We start from the raw sequence: 9832 nt of genomic DNA, 5'->3' as shown, positions 1-9832 counted from the left end.
CATTTCTGTTTTACTCTCAGCACTGGTGCTCTAGGTATCGTAGACAAGCTGAGAAAAAAAAAAGGCAGCAGAAACTCACAGCAACATGCTCATTAATTTGTCCAATGGCCACACTCTACATTTCCTCATGTTGAGTCCACGTTCTGGAACTCAGTAATGAAATCCTGAAACCTTTTTACATGATGATGTCCGCCCTCTCACATCATGTTTTCTGTTGACATTTTGATAGGTCTTCTTTCTGCCATAAAAGAGAACTCAAGACATCTCCGTGACAGCGTGAGTCTAGGTCCTGGACTCCTTTTTTCTCCCTATGGCATTCCTAGGGCCTAGCATGTTGCTTAGAACATAAGAGGCACATAATAAAAGCTGTGTTATTTGAATAGAGGAACGAATAATAATGCTGTGTACTTACATTATGGCCCATATACAGAATTCTCTCTCATATATTAACAAATGATCATTTGAAATTCCAGGAAATACTGGTTCTAACTTGAGATTGATACAATAACAGCCATGTCTTAAATGTGAATTAATCTACTGCATTTTCTCTAATTTTTCATAGTCATTAAAGCTAAACTTCTCAAAAGCAATGCCTTTATAATATATTGTAATATTTTTACTTCAACTGATTTAATTCATTTATGAGAATCTTTTTTAAAACTACAATTTCAGTTGGGTTCATTTTAAATGATTTTGAATCATTCACATTTATATAGCCCTTCATCTTATGATCTCAAAGTCCATTTATATGTTATTTATTTCTAATGTAGAGCAGGATGGAATAATTGTTCCCATTTTACAGACACACTGAAATAAACACTAAATATATGGCTTTCAGTAAATAACTCAGATGGGAAATTTGAGACTCAAGATCAAACCCATTATTCCTCATCCAAGAAATCACATATTTCCATCATATTGTTGCTTAAAAATTTATTTTCTATTATAACTTCAGTCTTCCTCATGGAACACCTAACTTCTGCTTACTAAACTTTAAATAGAAATATGCATATGGATTGCTCCAGCCCTTCCCTCCCCCTAATTCATCTTCAAGGTCATTGAATATGACCAGTTGTAGTTAAACCGGTGCTAAAACAAGTTCTGCTGAAGTCAACAGGAACCAGAAATGTGCTTGATGAAAGGTTTAAAGTCTGTATAGGTATCTGATTTTAAAAATTGTAGCCCCTTTAAATTAATTTAAAGGACTACTGAGTGCTGGCCAGGACACGCTGCCTAACCATTTCCATAATAAAGGATTGCAACATGAAAACTATTATGTCTGGACATGTTACCCCAACTTTGTTTACATATTAAATATCTCATAATCAAAATATATAAAACCAGGATAAACCACCTTTGCCTTTTAAATCAGACAATTCATTTTGCTTTTGCGATTCGTGGTTGCAGCTTACTGATCTGATAATTATATCCACAGAGAAACTGATCTTAGCAAGGAAGGAGAGAGGTCTAGAGAATAAACCAAAAAATCCTTTCTGCTTTGTTTGGTTTGTTATTTTTTCAAGGAATTTTTTATAATCATTTGTCTTATAGATAATAAAAAAAGTTTGATGAAGTAAAAACCATTTAAATAAAAGAACCTAAGTCAATTCTCTCCTCTGAAAATGTTCTGGCCTAAGGGTGCATTTTTCCAGCTTCATTGCCTGCCAGTACAAGGTCAGGGCTCCTACTGAATGTTGTTTTCTGAAATCAGGATGCTTCATTTTAACCTAAGTAAAGTCACCAAGGACCATGAATCCTCTTCTGACCTCCTTGGGGCTGAGCTCCATGCTCTGTTAGCTGGCTAAGCAGAGCGTAGTGAAGGCCCATCTAACCCTGGATACATACATTTCCAATGATCCCTGCCTAGAGTCACACTAACGAGAACACTTATGGAGTGTGGAAGGAGGATCCTCTTTTCGGTCATATGACTTTATAAACACCATCTCCATTAGTGGAAAACCACAGTTAAAACCTTTTCCAATGACCTGGTTATGCTTTCCTTCCTGATTTACTCACTCACCACGGTAGCATTCTCAATTTTAATGAAAATAAAAATGTATTGGAATTAGATCATTTTTTATTTAAAATAATTTTTTGACTCTAAATATGTGAGATGGGCAGCTTCATAGGCACATGACTGCTTCTTTATTTACACTGTGAATGTAAGAAGACTCTCTACTACCAGGCTTGAATCTATGAATGTAAGGATAAAGATGTTTTACTTTAATCTTTATGGTAACTCAACAATGGCAATGATCCTTCTAGGGCATGTTAGTAGCAAATATCTGAGGACAAATTTAGGTCAACTCAATTTGACCTCTTTGAGGAAGACCTCTTTGGTCTTCCCTATCCCCTTCAGGCCAATTGCCAAAGCTTGCTTTCTAACCCAATTAATTACATTCTGTAGGTCTTTAAACTTTGACATAATAAATCTCACCTTCTACCTCTTCAAAATATTCTTCAGTCTTCTCCCTAGTTATAAGAATACCCAAAGGCCTTTCTATTCTTCTTCTACAGTTTTCTTTAGCAAGTCATTCTTAGCCATTTCCATTCTATCAGATTATCATGTTTGATGGGATATAATGGTCTAACTTTGAATGTTTTTACAGAAAAATGGATTTTCTCTAATTTCATGTTTAGGAAATTTTTTTATTTTCCACGTACATTGCTGTAAGCTTAAGCTGACTTCGGCACTTAGTTTCCCTTCTGGCACCTCTCCAAGAACAAATATTCCCATGGAGAAGCATTCCCTATGATGAGACATGCATCTTGACACCTCATCACCTGAGACTGATGAATCTCCTTCCAGATATTTTATTCATGTCATTTGATAACCACCACTAAATTCTTTTCCCCAGACTTGGCTTGTCTTACATCATTAAGAAAACTCCACAGCCAATTCTCTAGCTGCAACCTCTATGTGTTCTAATCCAGACATACTATCCCTGCTAAAATAAACCTTTTTCTTTTTTCAGATTTACCATTCCCCAAATCCTTGCATTAGCTTTTCAAAACCTCCTCCCATTGGTAAGACCCATACAAGTGAGGTTACTCCTTCCTGTTTTGTACGTGCAACCCACTGTCATGACTGTCCTCCCAGGTCTCCCAGGTGCTATTTGCTAATTTGTAGGCTTCTTTATCACATTTGCCTCATGGCAACAGATATCTGAAAGTAATATCCTTAAAAATAGAGGAAACCAGCCTCTCCAATTGCTTCCCATGGCTAAGCATAGTGATTTGAGCCTCCATGCCTCCCTCTTTCAGTGCCTCTGAAATTCAAAGCTTTGTCCTTTAAGCAAGTCTCTTCCCATACCTCAGTCTAGACCTCTTTAGATGATTAATACACTCAATTAAGAACCCAAATCAATTTCTGCAGCACACACTAGTGATGGACAAGAAAAGCTCAGCATGCATCCAGCTGTCCTACAGGAAGGAGGTGCAAATAGTTAAAAGCGTATTGGAGTTAAAGAAACTGGAGTTTGAATCTCAGTTTTGCTACTGACTAACTGGGCAAGACATTGGGCAGGTGACTTAAATTTTGGGGGCTTCAATTTCTCCACCTGCAAAATGAAGATAATAATAAAGCTACCTTAGTGGCTGACATTTTGCATGTGAAGCACATTTAGCATAATACCTCCCGTATAATAAGTGAATACTGTCTTTCAATAAAACTTCACATACTGCATTTGACTATTTACTGTGGATCTGAAGTCACATTATACTTTAGGACAATATAAAATATTATGACCAAGAATTTTTCCAAAGGAATATTTTTATATCAAAATATATATGTATAATCAGAATATCATGGAAAAGTTCATAGTCAAGAGAGGCTCAGAGAGACTAACCAGCTGTTTGAGGTTTAAATAGTTGGTTTGTTATAGAGTTCTGCATGAGAACTTAAGCTGCCTGGCTCCTAGTTAAGTGCTCTTTTGCTATACAGAACTGGCAGTGATCACTCTTCTCTGAGAATTATTAATTTTAGTTTGTAGAAAAATGCATTTTTTTGGAAATAGAAGTGATTCTGCATGTTTACCCTAGAAAGCCAACTGAGTTGCTTTGAGAAGAAAAATGCTCAAGTTTTAAGGTGAAATGCCCATCAGCTGCCAAGGCAACTCCAGCTACAACAAATGTCTGTGGTTCACTGCTCCTCTTTCACTCAGCACAGACCTTTGTCTCATAATAGAGTTGTTTCTTCTCATTGAACTTTTTCTTTGTTGTTATTACTGAGTATTGTAATTAAACATTCTTCTTGAATCTGCTTGGCAGCTGCCACTGTGTTCTAAGGAACCATTCATAGCCTTGTGTATTATTATCCTAATCCTCTGTTATAAAGAAAACTACTTAATGCCAAAAATCAGATACAAATACTGAAAGCACTTTACATTTGGTTTTATTAGAATGAGTATTAATTGACATATTGGGGGTGGGGGCGGGTCCAATTCTTCAAGACACTAGGACCTCTGTTAAGTTAAAGTAAGCGTGCAATTTTGAGTTCCACTTGAGTTATATTCAGCTTATGTGTTAACTTCAACATAGCTTGGGAAGCATTCACTGCACTGAATATTCATATGGTGTGCGTGATACAGACACTGAACCCAATTTAGTAAATGAATACTTGTAATTTCACCAAAGCCCCGCCGAGAGATTATTATGCAGATTTATGAAGGAATATCACTGAAGCAATTCTTGGCTATGTCTTCACTCACCAAGGACTCAAAAGTGTGTAAACCTCAAATCATTTTCTATATATTTACCGCTACTGGTTTCATCTTCTGAACTTTTCTGACATTACCTCTCACTCTCTGTTTTATCTCTAATTTTCCCTTTAATATTCTTGCCCTTGAGCAAAGAGCCAGCATCAAAACACCTATGAGCACTGCCAAGTTCCTCCTGACAATATCCTGGCTGCCATAATGCCAGCAATCTGTTCCAATCCTGTCACTGCAAAATCTCGTTAAAGGCAGAAGGATGCCGGGTCACAGGCATATAGATACACAGCAGAAGGGGCTCATATTTCCAGGACTGGCTATGCCCTGTGCTAGGTCTCCTGATGTCTTCAGAGAAATCACATGTTGGCAAAGAGCTGGGCTCAAAGAGCAGAAGCTAGTGTTGCTAGTGCACGCTGCAGTATAGAGACCTAACAACCCTATTCCCTTGAGAGACATTAACAGGTTATAGAGACCAGATTCAGAACAAGCACATTTCCCCAAAGGTTTGTGCAAAAGGAAATGAGACACAGCCTGATTGAACAAGGCCTGGAGTGCATTGCAGGAGGCCTGGATTTGAGTTTAAGCCTACAACTAGCTTATGGTCACCCTGGAACAGTCACTTAGATCCTCTGCACCTCATATTCCTAGGCCATTGGAACATCCAGATCTTCAATTCTATAGTAATTTTCTAGAATTTACAAATGAAACTCCAGAATTTTATAGGTGAAAAACTCCAACTCATACTACAAATTAGCAGGAGACCCAGACTTGTAAACTTCCAAGAACATCAGCTAATGAAATGACAAACACTTAAGTCCATGTAACAATTCCGTTCAGATCTAATAAGTTATCATCACATCTCAGTAAGTGTGCATTGGAAGTTTATAGAAAACCCCAAATAATTAAGTGGCAAGCTTTTTTATTACAACTTACAAAATCATCTTACAAATGTCCATCTATCTATCTTTACTTCTTTCTGTAGCTCACTGGAATTAGCTCTTTTTCTGGGATTAAAACCAAAAAGATACCGCTATAGCCATATATACCACAACATAGTGTTACATTTCACATCTTGGGCTTTGGAGTGAAGCAGTCAATCCTAACTTCTTAACTTCTCCAAAGTTAAACCACCTCTTTGAGCAGATGTGAAAATTAATAAAATAATGCAGGAAAAAGTTCTTAATACTGGGCATGGCATTTATTAATAGTAATGCTTAATAAACTTCAGTTCTTATTGTTATTATAGCAAACAATTTCATTGCAATTTCTGTGAAAATTGCCCTAGGGTGCAAGATACTATTACAGTAGCAAGAATCATTGGGGGAAAGGGTTGAAGAGAGACTGAACAGAATGGGATTTTTTCTTGGTTTGTCTATATGTAGCTATGTAATCTTGGATGAGCAATTTAACTCCTTGAAGCCTCAATTTCTTCATTGGTAAAACAGAGATAATACTAATGTTATGTGAAAATGAAGTAAGATAATACATGTGACAACAAATATGGAAGGAAAATTTTCGTGTTCACCTGAAATCAACAATGGAGCTCAAGTCCAGGGACCATGAGTTAGAACCCCATATTTACAGGGCAGCAGCCAGCAGTTGGGGCCACAGGGCCCTCTAGGGTCTTCTAAAAAGGGGGAAAAGGCTGGGTGCGGTGGCTCACTCCTGTAATCCCAGCACTTTGGTAGGCCAAGGCTGGCGGATCACGAGGTCAGGAGTTCAAGACCAGCCTGGCCAGCATGGTAAAACCCTGTCTCTACTAAAAATACCAAAAATTAGTTGGGCATGGTGGCGCATGCCTGTAATCCCAGCTACTCGGGAGGCTGAGGCAGGAGAATTGCTTGAACCTGGGAGGCAGAGGTTGCAGTAAGTGAAGATTGCACCACTGCACTCCAGCCTGGGTGACAGGGTGAGAATCCATCTCAAAAGAAAAAAAAAAAAGAAAGAAAAAAAGGGTGTGGGGGAATAGTCTTAGCACAATCAACCATAATCACTAGACCCTTGCTAATCTACATGTGGTCCATAAACCAGCAGCATCAGTATCACCTGGGAACCTGATAGGAATCTCAGGCCCCACCTCACAATTATGGAGTTAGAATCTTCATTTTAAAAAGTTCCTGGGTGACTCAGGTGCACATTAAGTTTTGATTAACACTTGCTTAGACCATCTGTATAAACTTTAGTTTATACAAGCAAAAGACAGGTGAGGAAAAGAGAAGGAAATCTTCAGATTAATGAGTTGTCAGCTCCTTTAGGTTGGGGAGAGACATGACTATGGGTTTTCTCTCCCAGGGGGCATGGTTTAACTAAGTGTGCAGAGGAGCTAGGTAGGTAGAGCATCAGATGGATCACTTGAAAAGATTAAGGATCTCTGCAAGAAGGAGAAGTTGGCATTTTAAGTAGCTTTTTGATCATTTTGTGGCTGCCTGAAACAAAAAAGAGCAAATTGGTGAGAGATAATAGAGTAAACACAGTGGGAGCATAATGCAGAGGCAAGCTGCATCCTCCTCATTTTCTGGGGCTGAAGTTCCTGAGTTTCTGTATGGCAAGAAACACTGCTAGAGATAGCCAGGGTTGAGCTGCCATTTTGCTAGGGCCCTCCTGCAGAGTGCTGTCCTATGAGCAAAGGACATAGGAGGTGGGAGGTGGGAGCTGAGGAGGCAGGAAATTGCTCAGTCAGGTTCAATCTTGTGCTTCTCCACATCAGGGAACTCTGTGATGAAGAAATCTCTACAGGACTCTGAGAAGAATGGTCCTGTACTGGAGTTTGAGTTTTAAACTAGGAAAATGACTTATAATTGAAAATAATGGGAACGCTGTGGAATTTTCTTTGTATGTCATCATGAAATTGCTGTGTAACAAAGAACCAAGATCCAAAATAGCAAGACTGGGAGGTATGACTGCAGAAAAAATTTCATTCCATGATAAGAACCAGTGGGTTGAAACTGTCCAATAAACGTTGCTTAATGAAGCCCAGGAGTGATTATAAACATCCAATGAATGGTAGATATTATTATAAAAGTAATATTGAGAAACAACAAAAATATAATTTTCAACAATAATATATTAAAGTATGATACATCAATATAATAGAATAATATACCAGTAAATATTATGAAGAGAGAAATAATGAAGAGATGCACAGAAGACAGACACGTTATTAAATAAATGGTCCAATGGTTTTGTTGATATGCACATTTATATTATCTACACATATTTAGGAGGATAGACTTAGTAAAATATAACAGATGATCAGAGTGTGTGATTTTGTGAATAATTTTTATTTTGTAATTTTTCTTATCTACACTTAGTAAATTTTCTTTCATGTATCTACTCATCCCGTAATTAGAGGAAAAAAAGATGATGCTATCTATCCCCAAATCTCCTGCTATAATTTTACCCCTGTCCTATCTGTTGAAGAACTCTTATATGGGCACATAACTGTTCATAATTTTGTTCACAAAGAGTTTGTGTGCTGCAGGAAGAGACCAATAAGAAAGAGAAGATCAGTCAGTGCATGGGTAGATGACATCTGTGCATCCCATTGTGTGAAAAATAATCTGCTGATTTTGCCCTTTGTTCTAAAATAAATTCATTACATAGGCCATATCGTGACTGCTTCTCAACATCTTTATGTATAAAGATGCTTTATCTTTGCAAAGCTGTATCTGATTTGCTTTCAATATTCTAGTTCTGGAAACAGCAAACCTAGGTGATTTGACCCTGCTTTCTGTTTTATCAGTAAAACTTCCTCTCCTCTCTTCTGCTCCTCTTTGCAGGCAATAAGACAGCTGTGTATCATCTATGACTGCTGTGAGCGTGGGGAGTGTTCCAGGCTAAGTGGGCCTTGGAAGGAGCTGAGAGCATTGCTCTACTGGGACTTCAATTCTGAACCTGAGGGAGTCATGATGACCTCCCCAGAGTTTTTTCTGCTTTGCTAGGTTTGCCCATTTCCCAAATTTCTAGATTGCTATCCCTATACTAAAAGATTACATTGTCAGAGTTGAGACCATGTTGAGCTTTTCTTTGCATGCTCCACCACGCCGAGCCCAGTCTTTGGCATATGAGGGGCTAACTTGGTGTGAACTGAATTCCTATTATGTGAAAATACTAAAAGCCTTGAAAATTCATGTGACCCTGCACTAAAACAGATAAAGTTTAGTATAAAAATTTTGGGGTCAAGAATAAAAAGGAGAAGAGATTATTATAAAGTAAGGGTACAAATAAGGTTTTTACTTTTATACAAAATGTTTTTGTTTTTTTTTTCTTTTTATTACCTCAATTTGGTTCTGTGTCTATGGCTTTTATTCAAAAGTTGAATCCTTCGGAATCATTGAGCTATTATCGTTCCCTATCCCATATAAAGGAAAACGCATCTAGTATGAAGAACTCAGGAATGTTAGTTAAGGGAACCTGTATTGTCACAGGGTCTCCATCACTTACTTTTTTATGTTTCCTTGCAAATCATAGATACTGAATTTTGAATTGCCAATAAAAAAGAAAAGAAAGAGTAAAACGTGGCTCTACAGCAACAGTTATAATACCCTTTAGATAACAGCCTTTTAATCAACCTATGTTTTATTGATTTCTGTTTACATCATCTCCAAAAGTAAATATGCAGGAGGATTGGAGTGAACAGAGACAACCCATACAATTTGCTCTGCGTGACACCACTTGTAAGCATTTCCAAACCCATGTGGGCACTGGAAATTTACACTTTGTTTTTAACTATTTTACTCTTATTACTCTTTCCTACTGCTTTCTACAGTGGTGTTTCCACAACCTTGCTCTCTTAAGTCACTGTCTGTAACCAACATTCCCTAGTAAAACAGTTAACAGCAGAATGGGTGTGTTTGCACTCTATGGTTCTACTGCCCTCCAGGCTTTAGCTTCTCTTTTCCTTCTCCAGTAATTTCAGAATGTGCTTCTGAGGATCCCTGCTCCTGGGTTTACTGTGTTGTGTGTGCAGATGTGTATGTAATGGGCTGAAGGGGGACATGCAAAGCACTCAGGAAACTGCTCCTAATTCCTCTCAAAGCTACCTTCATTTAAGCATTAAAAAAAAAAGAAAGAAAAGAAAAGAAACAGAAAGTGCTCCACTTCCAAAGGAGTGCAGCCTA

General features: G+C 37.8%; 1 long non-coding RNA gene across 1 annotated transcript; it reads left to right on the top strand.

The window, feature by feature from the left end:
• The first annotated feature begins 6878 nt into the window (after window positions 1-6878).
• LOC129034733 (uncharacterized) lies at window positions 6879-8319 on the top strand. Its single transcript, XR_008501991.1, has 3 exons — window positions 6879-6915; window positions 7420-7606; window positions 8178-8319. It is a non-coding gene; the product is annotated as an uncharacterized LOC129034733 (long non-coding RNA).
• Window positions 8320-9832: the final 1513 nt, after the last annotated feature.

This window comes from Pongo pygmaeus, chromosome 3 (genome assembly GCF_028885625.2).
Source record: "Pongo pygmaeus isolate AG05252 chromosome 3, NHGRI_mPonPyg2-v2.0_pri, whole genome shotgun sequence".
In the NCBI taxonomy this organism is placed as follows: domain Eukaryota; kingdom Metazoa; phylum Chordata; class Mammalia; order Primates; family Hominidae; genus Pongo; species Pongo pygmaeus.
This window is presented reverse-complemented; position numbering and strand designations above follow the sequence as displayed.